Genomic DNA, 16,973 nt, shown 5'->3' with positions numbered 1-16,973 from the left:
TAAATGCAATGATCAACGCATGCTAATTTTTATACAAAATAATTTATTTCTAATAATAAAGGAATGTTTTGCAAATGTTGAGACTTGTTTTGTTGCAGTTTTAAGGAAAAAAGTCCTTACACTGTTGTCTATTGTTTGTTTAGAATGTGCAGTAAAGGTGGGTGTACAAATAAAATAATAATCATGGCATCAGAAGAATGAAGTGTAAACTCTAAGCATGTGTGTGTGTGTGTGTGTGTGTGCACATGTGCGTGTATATACGTGCATGCCTGCATGTGTGTGTGTGTGTGTATGCCCTGCAGTGTGTGAATTTATTTGTTAACTTTTTGTGACTATATTTTCTAGTGGAAGGATTTTTCCCCCTTCTCACCCTTAAAGGTGAGGGTATGAAGTTTTATATGTTTGTAAAGTGAAGGAGTCCTGATGGTTATTATTTTGTATGATTGTATTACATTTTTGAACCTCAACTAATAATTCTGATCCTTTTCATTTCTGGAACTTACAGTTTGTTAGACTGTATGACAGCTAGACTGGATTAAGCTGAAAGTCTATTCAGCCTGGTATCCTGTTTCTGACAGGGGAATGTAGCAGATGCTTATCTCAATAAAGGTGACATTGAAATAACAGGAGAGAAATCAATGGAAAATTTGGAAAGCAGTAACCCAGTGTGCTGTTGCCTTACTAACACTTAAAAATCAAAGAAACAGATGTCTAAAAAAATGTCACATCTTCTATCATATTGTGTTGAAATATTCTGTGTGCATTAGACTTTACCCAAAGAGAGAGAGAAACTCATATAGGTGTCTATCATGTTATTAAAGCCTTCCAAAGAAATTTAAAAGAGATTTAAAAAATTTCAACTATTACTGTTCCTGTGATGTTCTTTACAACTTTTTCACTCCACACAGTACTTAGCAGTACTCATCAGGACAATGGGTCTTCATAATCAGTTGGCTCTTTCTCATGAGTTAGCCCAGATGGCTTCTTACGCTTTTTTCCGTCATAGGAGCTGTGGTTTTGAAACATATAGTAAAACAGCAGTCCAGAAGCTGAATTACATAGTTTAATGAACGAACATTGAAGTATCTGAAACTGATATTCTTTCTGTTACAGTGTCAACATTTAAATGTCAGTGCAGCCAGCAAACTACATCTCAATGAATTTCCCTTTTCAAAATACTTTGACAAAGCGTAGTTACTTTTTCCCAGCATTCAAATTAAATTATTGACTGGAGAAAGCCTTGGCATAGTGTGTTATAGTGTGGTACAGTGTGCTTGGTATGTGTGGTATAGTGCATGAAAAATTCTTTTTCCTTGCCTTTCCATGAGCACATCAGTCTCAAACCTGTGAACTAACATATGCTTGGTTTTAAGCATATGAGTAAAAAAGCGAATGTACTGAAAATTATTTATATGTTTTAAATTAAACAAACCTAAAAAAAATAAAAATAATCAAAACCCTATTTGTTCTGTTTGGTTAGCTAATATTGAACCAAACTGAAATGTTTTGTGTAAATGAGTTGACTAGATCAATGCTTTAACCAGATTCCCATGTCTAGGAGGAATTTCCTAAAACAGAGAAAGAATATATATATATATATATATTATCTGAAAACTAGTGTTATGGCACAGTTCCTTTTAAAAGAAAACTTTGAAAAGTTTATTTTTCAATCCACAACAAAACAAGTTTCAAATAGTTTGTAACATCCGTACATTATAATATATTCATAACAGTATGCATCTGAGTAAAAATATTCACAAGAAATGCATTTAAAACACATTTCATATTACCATGAACACATTAAGAATAAACATAAACACATTTTACATAAACATGAAAAGTAGTACGTTATATGAGTGTCTTTCAGTTTCAGAGACATCTAAAGAAAACATTCTGAACAGATTTACCAAGACCAATACACGTTTGTTGATTGAACTGTAGAGTAAAAGTGGACTGTTATAAACATTATTTTGTGCATTTCCTGCCTTTCTGCTTAAACATAGACTATATGAAACCTTATCAGTCTCATTGGTATTAATGTCAGAGAAATGGGCCCACGTTCATCACATAATGAGCTGGGCATATGCAAAATATAATGGAACAAAGTGACCTCAGAGAAAAAAGAATAGATAGAAAGAAAGAAACAGAAAATTGTATTGTAGTTGAAGAAAAAAAATTTATAATTTTGCAACATGGGTATAAAAAAGGATGAACTTTGGAAAAATTGCTTCCACTGTTCTTTATTTTTTATATTATGAGGTCCATTTTTATGAGAAGATTGGGGGAATTCAGTCAGCAATGGGACAAGAAATCCCTACAGTCTTTTGTTATTGTGCCTTTGAATACTCATGCAGCTGCTTCATTTTTCTTCTCTCTCTATGAAATAGCCATCACTTATTCTTTTTCTACAGAAAGCTCACTGCTTTTTAACAAACTCCGTTTCCTGGTCTACCCCTTTATTTATTTTATCACATTGGAACTCATGAAGCTACAGTTAAACCATTATAAATATTTCCATTATGAATGGCATTAACACACACATTTTACAGGTTAAAATTTGTCATGCTTGTCTCAGTGTATATGCAAAAATTGTAAGCATATATGTAGAAACAGATATGTTTCTCTTTTCAAGTTTTAAGTAAATTAAAATGAAAAACTTGCAAGCAAAATGAAATCCTGAGGCAGATGTAATCAGAAGGTGGTAGAAATTTGAAAACTGAGATCTGACCAATGATCATGTTACAGTACATTCTAGCTACAGACAAAATAATTCAAAAATTTTCATTTATGTAGTATAGGAAAGAACCATGCAAAATATAAATTTCCTATATACACTTTTACATACCTTTTCATTGTCTTCCCCTCAAACTACGTTTTTAGGGCCTATCGACCTAATGTAAAAGAAAATAAATGTCATGAAGAACTTACCTTTAATTTAACAGATCTGTGATGAGACATCAAATTATTTATCATTTAAAGTAAATGTTTCTTTTTTAAGCTGTTAGTGTTGAATAAACAGCTGTCAGGTAAAGCTACGTTACTACGTATCGATTTTAAATTTTGTTTTAATTGGCTTTTATAATCATTTATATTCCTTATTCATACCAGTAACTCCAGCATGCAAATCACCTGTGTTTATAAAAATATCTCTGGAACTTAGATTTTACGAATTAAATGGTGTTATGGGACTGCTAAGCTAGATCCTGTTGGCCTAACATTTACAGTCTCAAGCCACTCTTAAATCATCTAATCTTCACTGTTATATGAACACTGTTATATGAAAATGTACAACAGCTAGAGCTTCAGAGGATCATTTGTAATCCCTCTAGAACAATTGCTTGTTGTGATGAAAAGAACCTAAGAGCCAAATCATTCAAAATGTCAAAATTTAGACAATGATAGATTACTACCATTGGGACGGACTGAAGTTAAACACCTTGGTACCTAAAAGTTTCCAGATCTTAGAACTTTTTATTTACAAACTAGGAATGGGCAAAGAATTCTTGAACTGATTTACAATCCTAGTTCTGCAAATTCTTAATGTCTGCCTTTACAAATATGAGTTCTTCGCTATAGAAAAAAAAAATAAAATACATACAGGTCATGTCCTGGGTTGGTGCCTTTAGCTTGCAGAAAGGTGTAATTGTGAGACCTATGCTAATGGCAATTCCAACAGTGAAGGAATTCCAACATATTAAAGCTTGCGCACACTATTCTCTTTGGCAAGGATTTACCCTCTCGCACTTGACCATATACAGACCCAAAACATATATCTCATGCTAAAGAATTAATCCAAAGCCAACTGAAGTTCACAGTAATCTTTCAGAAAACTTAGTCATAATCACACAGAGGGTCTAGATGATTCTACTTATTTCCAGTCCAGGCTGTAACCTGAAAACACCCAATAACTTAGAAATCAGATGGGCAATACACAACTGGGCAATGCATTGCAATCTAACTTTTATCCGGGAGAAACTGCAACTGTTATAAATGAGGTGCTAGTGGCAAGACCAAAAGTTGTATGCCAAAAGCACAGTGGCTGAGGTATTATAGTAGGCTACCCTTTGGGGGTATTGCTTATACAGGTTAGTGAGACAGTGTCTGAAAACCTGATTATCCAAGGTTCATTAAGCAGTTTTGGCTCCAGCATTTTCAGTCCACTCATTTTTCACAGTAATGAATTAATGGTAGCTGAGATCTTGAAGTTTAATAACTAAACTTTTTAATAGGCACAGTAATATTTTTTAATCCAGAAATTATATATATATATATATATATATATATATATATATAAACATATTTTATAATCTCATGGTTGAGTTCTGATCATGGAAAAGCAGACTACTATTTTAAAATTACTATTACTGGTCACTTATGTATGAGTGTGCTGAAGCAACATAATCAAGACACACAAATCTATTTTAATGAGATCAAGAATAAGTCCTTAATGGTGTTTTGTGACTGCAGGATAGATCCAATGAGATCTGAATGACTATGTATCAGGTCAATAAACCAGAAATTAAACAGAATTTATAGGCAATACTTTAACTGTTCTGTAGAGAGAATAATGGGTCACTTTGTCAAAAATCCCCCCTTTCAAGAAATGCCTAAATAGCAATTTCCACAGCAGGGTTTTTAACTAATAGTACTAGCTCTCTTCCAATGAATAGATAATTTTCATTACAAAAAAGGGAAAAAAAAAAACAAAAAAAACATTCCTAGCAGCTCCAGTTTTAAATGTGTTGTATCGGAATACTATTTCATTATTTATACCTCTACTGGAAGGGAGAAAAAGAGAGAACGGCAGATAAAACGTCTCTTTGCAGCCTCCTTTTGTCATGTTTTAGCTTTAAAAATGCACATGAATGATCCTGCATATTTCAACATTACATCAGCTATTAAGTTAAATGATGGTTTATCATTATATTTTCAAATAGGTTGTATGCCATGAGGTATAATTAAGGAATTACATATAGGTCTATATATTCTGGTTAAATTTTAAAGAGTCAAATTCAATGACAGAAGATGCAAGTATTACTTTTCCTGGTTTCAGTGATGTCTAATCCAATGCACCTTGGGCCCTATTGGTGTTTTAATTTCATATTTTACATGCATGTTTCATTTGCTGTGGATGATTACCTCCTACAAACTAATTATGAAATGGTCTTTTTATCAGAGAGAAGTAATTTCTTTGTGACTTTCTCCTGAAATTTCAGTAGCTAATAGGAGAGCAAAGTATATGTGTCACTAATCTTTATTATTTTTCCTGGAGGAAGAAATGGTTGTGATTAATGGGATACAGCAAATGCAAGAAGGAATAGATCTTATCTGTGGACTGCATCCTATAGTTCTGAATATATGTAAGTCATGTTGTCTCCTTTTTATTTCTTACTTGGCTTAAATTTACAATTCAGATCGTGGGAACTGCAAAACACATTTGGTGGAAATAATCTGTTGAGTCTATGCAATGAAAATAAATTGGCTGGTGTGAAAGACATATTAATCTGGCAATATTTTGGTTTTGATAATTTAAAGTAGATGGGACATCTTAATAATGATTCCATTAAATTTATTGTCAGGAAATGATTTACAGATTAGTAGTGCGTTATATTTGTTTCAGCAGTAGTCTTTTGAAGATTTTCAAAGTCTGTCTATAAAAGGTCACTGAAAAATTCTTTGTATGTTTCATGAATGTTAATAACTGCACATTTTTCCATCATACTGAAACACTGAACAAATGGGGAGCAATAGTTTTTCTTGTTTGGCATTATAGTATGACAGCAGGTGGTTAGCTCCCAGGGACTTAAAATTTTCAATGGTATGGCAGCAGGGAAGAGAAAAGAAAGAAGCAGTGTCCCCCAGAGCTAAAACAATGTTAGAAGTACTGTAAGATGCACAATATCCTGAATGGCAAATGAAACTTTTGTCTATATTACACAAATATAATGTCTCTCAGTGAAAGTAGAGCAATATGACATGCAGATAAATATGAACATGAGGGAAAAAAAAAAAAAAAAAAAAGTAAGAGCAGTGACAGAACGATAGTACCTAAAACTTTAGGAGTTTTCACAGCAGGATACGATGTTGGAAATTTCCACTGTCAAAGAACTATGTCAGCTCTAAAGAGTCCATGCCGACCTCTGTCAAGGGCATATACCATCTCCAGACTCTGTGTTAATCTTACATACGCCAGAGAACTGCAGCAGGCAAACATGACAAAATAATTGATGGGAGCCATCAGAGCTAATGTTGGATGAGGTAGCAAATTAGAACATAGTCTCATTTTTCTTTGAAATCCAAGAAAGTATTATGATGGTGTCCAAGGAATACGCGCAATTTCTGCAAAGACCTGCAAATAAGAGTATTTTAACTATTTATTTATAAGGTGTAGGCTGAAATAAAGGTTGCAACATGTACTTTGGTACTTCTACTGGTTGTCATCTACTCGGAATTCTGTAAGGCCTTTGACATGGTCCCACACTACATCCTAATGTCTAAATAGGGAAGATATGGATTTGAATCATGGAACATCTGGTGGATAAGGAATTGTCTTGATGACTGTACCCACAGTGTACTGGTCAATGGTTCTATGTCCAGGTGGAGGTCAGTGATGAGTGGTGTCCCTCACGGGTCTGTCTTGGGACTGATGCTTTTCAATATCTTCATCAGTGACATAGATGGTGGGATTGAGTGCATCCTCAGCATGTCTGCAGATGACACCAAGCTGAGTGGTGCGGTTATTACCAAAGAAGATGCCACTCAAAGGGATCTAGACAGGCTGGAGAAGTGGGACATGCTATTTTTACCAAAAGTAACTATATTACCAGCTCATCACTATAATAAATATGTTCAGCAGAAGATGTCTGATAACTCTGATTATTATCTATTAGAAGATTTTTTCTTTTTCTTTATTGGTCACAAGTAGAAAAAAGAAACATGCACCTAAAGACCCATACAATGGGAAATACAAACCCATACAACGGAAAAAGCATTACAAATTGAGTGTCCTGTTCCACAGCCACATCTAATATTTACAAAACTCCAAGAGCAACAACTTCATCTTGATCACCTAGAAAGCAAAACCTAATTTGTATTGCCAGTATGAGCTCCCGTTTCATGCAGATAAGCCTTTGATAAGCCAAAATTTAGTACTGCTGTGTAGAATGTTTCTACGAGATTGATACTGTAAAAAAAAAAAAAAAAAAAGCTATACACAATGCTAGTATCAAAGACTTTTTTGCATCCTGTTTACCTGATATAGCATGTACTTATTTTCTGGAAGGTTATTCTACTTTCTATGTTAGCTGAAATGCCTTTACTGTCTTATTGGCTGATGATATTAAATAAGAATGACCTTTCAGAAAGTAAACTATTTCTATTTCATGTACAAATTTTAATCTTTCTAGTCCTGCTACAGTGTTGATGCATTTCCCAGTAAATATGTTTTGATGTATAGCTGATCACCTTCTTTCTACAATATTGTTTTTGGTTGTTCTTCTATGGTCTCTCTAGAGTATTGTATTTAAGTATTGAGTTTGGTATCATGGAGAGAAATGGAGAAAATCTGTAGTAACAACAGTAAAATATATGGGGTAACAGCATGAAAAGTACTTCAGGGAAGTAAAACACCTTGAGGCAGCATTTATGGTTGGAGAGAGAAACAATTGATTTCTTCTCAGAAACCAGAGTCAAATTTAGAGAGTTTCCACAGGTTGCTGCTGGTGGAAGTCTGTCTCAGTGGCTTACTGTTTTTTTTAGAAAATCTCAAGGACTGTATTAGTCTTGAATGATGCTCGTATTCTTTATATATATATATATATATATATATAATATTAATAAAAAAATTAAAAGGTTAGAGCAAGAGAAAGTTCATATTGGAGATGAATACTATATATTAAGCCACCAAACTTTTGTAGACTTGTCTGTTACAAGAATACAAAATGTTCACTGGAGATAAATCTGTCCATATATCTACTATCTCTTTGCATATCTCACATATTGCAGGCTGTAAACAATAAAACTCAATACTGTCTGCCTACTATATTTAATTCAGATATGCAATTCTTACTGCACATGTAATTTAGAGATGTTACAGCTGCAAATATAGCTGTATACATATATATTGCCCCTGCTACCCCCCATTTTTTATCACTGGTGACAGTCATTTCTAAAAACAATGTACTGTTTCTTTCTTCATTTCTATAGTTCATACACTTACCTGAAAATGCAGAAAAGTTGCAATCATTTCGATATACAGAGGTTATCATTCCTTGTGAGAATTTTCATCTGTTGCCATCGTCTCCAGTGTGACACTGAGCAAGGAATGACAGAAAGATTAGTTTTATATGAAATTCAGTGTATTTTTCACTGAGTGATAGCTATGAAGTACACAATTTGCAAGATAAAATAACAAAAATGTGATTATTTCAAATGCCAGACTGATAGTACTTTATAAATTATTGCCTAAAACATTGAAAGTTTAGGACAGATGCCTTGCAAGTATGTTCTGGAGATACTTTCAGATGATGGCGTTTCAGAACCTATTTCTTCACTTAAGAAAAATGAACTGTTACTTCTAGAAACAAACCACGTATAAAAACAGAAAAGTGAGAAACAACAACACTGGCAACAACAACATAAATATTACAGGTGAAAGAAAGGAATCATTTGTTTTCTCAGGAAGTGTGATTAATTCAGGCCATTTTATAGCTATGGATATTGCTTTGCCAAAGAGGCAGAAATGAGATAGTAGAGGTAATATGTTCACTAAAAGTAATCACAACTTGTGTTACCATGTGTTGTGGTTGTTCTATGTACAGAGCGGTGTCATACATGCTTTAACTCTATAGTGTGGCACTACAACCTTCTCCATGGATTTTATTTATTTATTAATTTTTGTCTTGAAAGGCTCACGTTTTATTCACATTACAATGCTTTGGGTAGCTTCATTAGAAATGGTCTCTTTTGGAGAAAATATACTACTCTGCACTAGTGTGGCCTCACCTGGTGTACTGTGTGCAGTTTGCACCACAGTATAAGAAAGATATAAAACTGTTAGAGAGTGTCCAAAGGAGGGAAACAAAGATGGTAAAGGGTCAAGAGGGGAAGACATACAAGGAGCATCTGAGGTCACTTGGATAGCTTAGATAGCTTCTTGGAGAACAAGGAACTGAGGGGAGACCTCACTGTGGTCTACAACTTCCTCATAAGGGGGAGCCGAGACATATGCACTGATCTCTGCTGACCAGCGATGGTACCCAAGGTAACAATTTGAAGCTGCAACAAGGGAGGTTCAGGCTGGATATCAGGAAAAGTTTTTCACCAAGAGGATGGTTGAGCACTGGAACAGGCTCCCTAAGAAAGTGGTCATGGCACCAAGCCTGCTGAAATTCATTTGGACCACACCATCAGACACTTGGTCTCATTGAAAGTATGTTTGAAAATACCTTCGAGGTTCTGACTGGGAGTTCCCAGTGAGGTGAAAAAACTTTCCATATGACCAATCCCTTACACACTGCATAAGTAAAAATTGTTGATACGTTACCTAAGCACCCCTCCCCCCCAAAAACAAAACAAACAAACAAAAAGATTTCTCTTTAATCTCTCCCAACTCAAATTAGCAGCCTGAAAAGTTAAAATGATTAATTTACAACCTAGTCAATGTTTAATGGAAATGGGTAGGTGATACTATATGAGCAATTTGTCTAGTAGTCCTCAAGTGTCAATAACCTTTTGTCAATATTAATGATATGGCTACACAGTTTCAACACACAGTTTGGGCACAATGAGCTCGGTTTGTTTCTTCTCTTCATAACACATCTGTGCATTAGCACTCTCTGTGGATCATAAGTGTATATCTATAATTTTTGATAAAGACAAATGATAAATCTTTATCATTTCCTACTGACTAGAAAGGGAACTTAGGTATTCACTTGAAGAGTTTTGTTAATTAGAAGCAATATAACACTGAAGTGCAAAATAATGGGCACTGAACCTTCCCAACACAGTATGTGAATAACAACGATACTTCTGTTTGTGTCAGCATTTCAGTCTCTAAACACGATTATTCTTTATGTCATTTTAACAAATAGGACCAAAAAGCAACTATATCAGTCTTTCCTAGCTATGAATTTCCTTATATTCTATATAGCAGAAATTAATAAAATTAAGTTGTGCAATTATCACATTTTAATATATTATGAATAGTTTTGGGTTTTACAAATTCCTTGATAAGTTTTCATCTTTCACTTGACAGCTTTCCTTCAACAGAGCAATGTGATAAGATTCTATACTAGAATGGCATAGGTTTCTCCATTTGTTAAACTTTCATCACCACAGTACTGCTCTTATTTGTAGGGTTAGATGTGCATAGTAATTTGAATAAAATCAAAAGAAAAAAGAAAAAAAAAAAAGCTAGATATCATAAGTATCTAGATAAAGATAACAAGTATGTAAAAAAGATAAAAAAGTTAAAAAAAAAAAAGGAAGAATTACAGTAGCTGATATACATGTATAAGTAAATAGTAAAAAGGAAATACTGTCCTTAAGGTTGTCTATGCATACAATGTTTTCTCCTTGTACATACAAAATCTAATAATTCATGTATCACCTTGAAAAAAGGTGATATCTCAAGAAGAATATAGTGTAATGTAGACGTTTGGGACACTTTTATTACAATATTAATTTAGATAGATAATAAATTTCTGACCTAAAATTTCTTATTTTTATTTGTCTGTCTGTCTATTTAGAAGAACCTAAAATTGTCCAGGAGAGGCTGATTTATCTGCATCTGTCACTTATTAATAGACTTTTTCATAGCTTGTGCTTTGACGGTGTAAAACAAGAATATGCATCTCAGATCTGGAGGTGTTGTGGTGGTTCCGCTCGAGTGGGCAGCCAAGCTCCACCACAACCGCTCTCTCACTCCCCCTCCTCAAAGAGGAAGGAGGAAAAAATACGATGAAAAGGGCTCAAAGGTTGAGATAAGGACAAGGAGATCACACAGTAATTATTGTGACGGGCAAAACAGACTCGGCATAGGGAGACAGTAAGATTTATTGCTTATTACTAACAAGCTAGAGAAGTGAGAAACTAAGGAAAGAAACCAAAAGCACCTTCCCCCCCCCCCCCCATCCACCCTCTTCCACTTCCTCCCCCCGAGCGGCGCAGGGGGACAGGGGTTATGGTCAGTCTATATCACTTCTCTGCCGCTCCTTCTCAGTCACTCTCGTCCCCTGTGCTGTATAGGGTTCCTCCCACAGGATGCAGTCCTTGATGAACTGATCCAGCATGGGCTTCCCACAGGCAGCAGCTCTTCCAGAACTGCTCCAGATATGGGTCCGTACCACGGGGTCCATCCCTCAGGAGAAAACTGCTCCAACCTGGGTCCCCCACGGGCAGCAGCTCCTGCCAGGTCACCTGTTCCTGCGTGGGCTCCTCTCCACTGGCTACAGGTCCGTCCCAGAATCTGCTCCGGCAGGGGTCTTCCACAGGCTGCAGCCTCCATTGGTGCAGGGCTACCTGCTCCACCGTGGTCTCCTCCACAGGCTGCAGCCTGGAACCCTGCTCCACCGTGGTACTCCATGGGCTGCAGGGGGACATCCTGCTTCACCATGGTCCTCACCACAGGCCGCAGGGGACTTCTGCTCCAGCGCCTGAAGCACCTCTCCCCCTCCTTCTTCACTGACCTTGGCACCTGCAAGTCTGTTCCTTACTCCTCTCACTGTCCCAGCTGCTGTGTGGCACAGCGTTTTTTTCCCCTGTCTTAAATATGCTCTCACAGAGGCGCAAAACAACATCGCTTATTGGCTCAGCTCGGGTCAACAATGGGGTCCTTACCAAACATGGGACAGCTTCTAGATCCTTCTCACAGAAACCACCCCTATGGCCTCCTGCTACCAAAGCCTTGCCACGTAAACCCACTACAGGTGGATGCAATACAATCAGTCCAATAGATATGAAGCTTAGGGGCTGAATGCTTTTAATTCCATCAGAATTCTCTTTCAGAGTTTCAGTCCCCCCAGGGAGTCATCTAATGTAATTGTTTTTTGAATGGCTTCAGTGATTTTGCTTTAATGACAATGCCCAATGGGCTGCTCCACACATTTCTAATCTTTCCCATGAAAAAGTTCTTCCTGGCATCTGCTTGAAGTTTGCTTTTTTGCTTAGTTTTTAGTTTTTGTTTAGTTTTTAGTTTTTGTTTTGTTTATTTCTGGAAGGCAAAAAAAGAAATCATTTAAGACTTCAAATGTATCATGTGGTTCAGCATCATACTTTAAGCTGATGATATAATCCTTACAGTTTAATCTAGGAGCCAATATGACACTATTTGCTAATGTCTGTAAGTGTCTATCTACATATGATGTGTGGCCAATGGTGACTGTTCACTGTAATTTGTTGAGAAATATTCAATAGCTAGTAATTCATTTTCCGTAATGGAACTTGCTTTATCATTTAAGAGCAACCACGAGAATTAGATTCTCATCACTATGAGGTTAATCCAAGATTTTCTGTGAGATGCCAGTACATTCTGAAATATTCTAGAAAGCTGAGGTCATCCAGTTCTCACTAAAATGCCCAAAAGCCTTCAAAATTAAATAGGAAGAGTCTAATTTCCAGATCACTAAATTATCATTGTGTAAAAAATAAACCTGGCTGTTGGAATACCTTGCCTGCCCCATGCAGTTCCTGGGCTGATATTTTCTGGGGAATATGGAAATGATCATAGAATGAATAGCTGAAATAGGTGAAAACTGTAACTGGGTTGTGACGTGGGCACAGTGCCTGGTACTATGTTGGTGCCACAAAACTGCTGCTAGTTTGAGGTAAATCCACAAAGCAATTTAGGTGTTATAGTTCTGCACTCAGAGGGTCAGACTGAAAATCAAAATCAACTTCAACTAAAAAACTGTACAAACCAGCCTATAACTTGTTTTATATAGCCCTGAATAGAATGAAAGTCTTTGTTGGCTTCATCACCTATTCTCTGCTTCAGGGTCTTAATCCTTACTTCCGCCTAGGGCTGCAGTTTCTCTCTAGTTCGTCAGTCCTGAATAATAGACACAGGGAGAGGGGTGGAAGGAACTGGACTGTGCCAAATAGTGCCCCATGTCTGCACTAAAAGGAAATTGAAAGCTGGTATTTGCTCTGTTGTATAACCCCTTGAAGTTATAGCTGTAGGACTTTCCACCTGAACTAGTTTGAAGAAGTTTAAAGATAATGAGTTAATGAATCAGTTAATGAGCCATTGATTACCTGAAGTGAAAACGGACAGTAACAAGTTGAGGTATATGTGAATCTGTACAATAATGAAGCTAAATCAATCAATCAATCTTGGGTCTATCTCTTGGCTTAGCCTGAGGACACCCTGCTGTATTACTGAATTCATAGCCCCAGGGCTAGATATTCAGATTTCCAAACATTTGCCGGAATTCAAAAAATTGTGTTATCAGGAAAGCTGAAGAAGAATAGATCATAAACACTTGACAACCTCAGGAACAAGTAACAAAACATAGGTCTGGTGTCTTTGATGAAAAATGAACAAACAAACAATAAACAACCAAAACAACAGCACAAAAGAAAAACGTATGATATCCTACCTGCTCAACATGAGTCTGTTCAACATAATCTGGGATTTGGAAATCCAGTGTTATAACATCTGCTCTTTTTCCTGATTTAGAGTAGAAGTTTTTATATTTTCCTTCAGATGTATACTCTTGGCTTTGTACACTCTACTTTTTACATAACGTAGAGAAACTTCCTGCAAGAACCTGTGAAAAAATAATAATAACTTTTTAAAATGAACTAAGTCCTGGAATAAGACACCGGTGATGGTTTCAGAAAATAACTAGTGTTTCCATTTTGTTTTGTGCTTTGAATGCTTAAATAAGCACAGGTAGAGGCAGTTGAATTCTACAGCTATTAAAAGGGGACTCTGGGGGATGTTTTGGAATAAATGACCCATGAACAGATAAGTTTATACTAAACTGTGAAGACTATTTTGTATCATAAGTACCAATTTGTGGTACATAATGAACAACTCTCTGGCTCTGGAGGAGGGCAGGCTTCTGAGCAGTATTCTGAATATGTGAGTCTTGTCCACAGAAGGTGTTTGACACTCCTTGGAAGATTATTACTGAGATGTCATCAAGAAGCAATTTTCAACAGTTTGCTAATGGTTAGCAAACATTTCTTTATTTTAAACAGAGGTGGCTTAATCAAGTAATAACCAAATTCAACACAACACAGCAGGAGATTGATTGTGTGTAAAGCAATAACACTGAGTGGAATGGGAAAGAGGAGAAGAAACAATATATAAATTGAGCAATAAGGGTGACACTATTGATAAAATGACTGAAGTTCATGTATGTTGTTTATCTGTTTCAAGGTCTGTGACTCATAACCACCTTTGTATGAAAGAAATGTCACCCCTCTCCACACCCAGAAAAAAATAATAAAAAAAATTAAATGCTGAGTAGTTGTCTGAAGAGTATGATTCCAGGATTAGTTAAGTGGACCTTTTCCATATTTGAGCATCCATGTTTGGATGAAGTTAAGTTCTTTTCTGGAAAAATGCCTAAAGATGATTTAGTTAGAGATGTTTTTCTGTGAAGTACCTGCAGCTGTGCACTAAAATTTTGTCATTTAGGACCAGAAAGTACAGAAAAAATACGGAAACATACATCTCCAAAGATGTTGATGCATTCCCTAAGAAAAATCTTCTGACAATCAAAGATTTGAATAGAGATTCCTTTATCAACTCTGAGGTTTTAATGTTACATATGAACTTGTTATACAGTGAGAATCATGCATGGATAAAATAAGATATTTCAGTAGCTCCAATAGCTACATTTTAAAAGTTACACAAAAAAAAAAAAAAAAAAAAAAAAGAAAGAAAGAGAGACAGAGAGAAAGAAAGAAAGAAAGAGCCTTTGTTCAGTAAAAGTAGAGATTCTTGTAGACCTTTTAGACTATGATGCATCCAGAGAGCAAATATTTTGAGAAAGGTAGATATTTCCACTGTGAACAGTTGTTTAATCTCTATAAATCTATATATAACTTGTCTAGCAGAAAAAAATTCTCTTTGGAACTGAATCAAATATTCCTTCAGTAATGTGGTAGATTAAGGAAGTGATATTAGAATTAAGTTCCATGATGAAATGATGGCTAAGAATGTATAGCTTGAAAAATATAGATAAGAAAGACTTAAGCATGACAAACATTTTGATCATTACAGAGCAAAGCTCAAAGACTGATTTAATTAGCAGTCCAACAATTTATGTTAAACTATAACAATCATGTTTAGAATTAGTAATTAAGATGCCATTAGATGTAAAAATTATGCAAAATGTCTTAATGAAAAATGTATAATAAATTAAAGAATTAAACTCTTAGAACCTACTGTGTACAGAGATTTTTGTCATTAAGAAAACATCTGCAACTAGATCTGAAATCTCTCAGCCATGACACAGGAGATTATCCACCTTCCCACAAAGCGATGCATTTAGGTTGATATAATATTTGAAATGTCAATTAAAAATTTATGTCTAAATATTTCTTTAACAATAAAAAGGACAAACCCTTAGATACAGCAATGATAATTATAACTGTAGAACCACTAACTTATTAGAATCAAGCTTTACTTAGAAATATTTGTGAAATATTTCAAGCAAACCTAGTTTTAACATGTATTTCTCTTTAGTAAATTTGAATGGATAGTAAAATGGAATACTCTATTTGTTTTTGAACATCATATAAGCAAATTATTTGAGTAACCTCTCAAACATCCAGCTACATTTGTACAAATCTGTTTACATGCCAAAACAACCATTTGAAAGTCAAACAAATAAATGCATATATGTCCATTTGGAAAAAAATAAATAAATAAATATATATATAATATGCAAATTTGACGTTTTGATTTTTGGGAAGAGAATCATGAAAATATCTTTAAAACTTGGAAAATGTTTTGAAATCTTGACAAGTTTTCAATTAAAGCCTCATTTTTCTCCTGACTAGTATAGTTATAAACAGAAATACAGACATCTGGCAGCTTCAATATGTTTAAGGTCTCTGGAATTCACAACAGTTAAGTTTTACTTCAAGTTTACTAGTGAATGCTGCCATGCACTCCTAAACTGTGGAATGGAAGTTAATTTTACTTAGAAGATTGCTCTGGTTTTGGTTTGGGTAGAGTTTTATTTCTAGTAGCTGGTATGGTGCCATGTTTAGGATGAGAATAATATTGGTAACATGATGGTGCTTTAGTTGTTACTGAGCAGTGCTTACACTAAGGTGCAAAGGGACTGCTGTTTCTCCGGGACTGTCTGGGCATTGTTTGGCTTGTGGTAAGAAACTGCATTGTGCATCACTTGCTTTGTTTATTGCTTTTGTTGGGTGGAGGCATTCTTTGTTGTTATTAATTTTGTCTATTTTTTTTTCTTTCTTATTAAACTGTCCTTATCTCAACCCATGAGTTCTTACACTTTTCTTTTTTTTTTTTCCCACATCCTACCAAAAATTGTGGAGAGTAAACAGATGTCTATGTTTTAGCCACCTGGTGGTTAAACCACAAAAAAAAAAAAAAAAAAAAAAAAAAAAAAAAAAAAAAAAAAAAAAAGATGAAAGTAAATTATTTCTTAATATAGTCTACAAGATTTCCTGGTCAACAATGACCTTTCTAATACAAAACAAACAAAACAAAAACAAACTAAAACAAAACCAAAAACAAGCTATCACCAATATTTCATGGTGTGATTAATCACAGAAGAACAAGATTAGATAGACCAAATATTAGTAACCAATAAACCCCAAGTGGTTCAGCTCAAATGCTCAGATCATGATATCACTTTGGGATTACACACACACAAAAAAAAGCAGACCACTCAATGCAAATTCCTTTGATTCTTCTTCATATATCTGTTAAATTTAATGAATTCATTTATTAACTAGAAAATATTCAGAAATCCTCAAGG

The sequence above is a fragment of the Netta rufina genome (genome assembly GCF_964035555.1).
Source record: "Netta rufina genome assembly, chromosome: 1".
In the NCBI taxonomy this organism is placed as follows: domain Eukaryota; kingdom Metazoa; phylum Chordata; class Aves; order Anseriformes; family Anatidae; genus Netta; species Netta rufina.
This window is presented reverse-complemented; position numbering follows the sequence as displayed.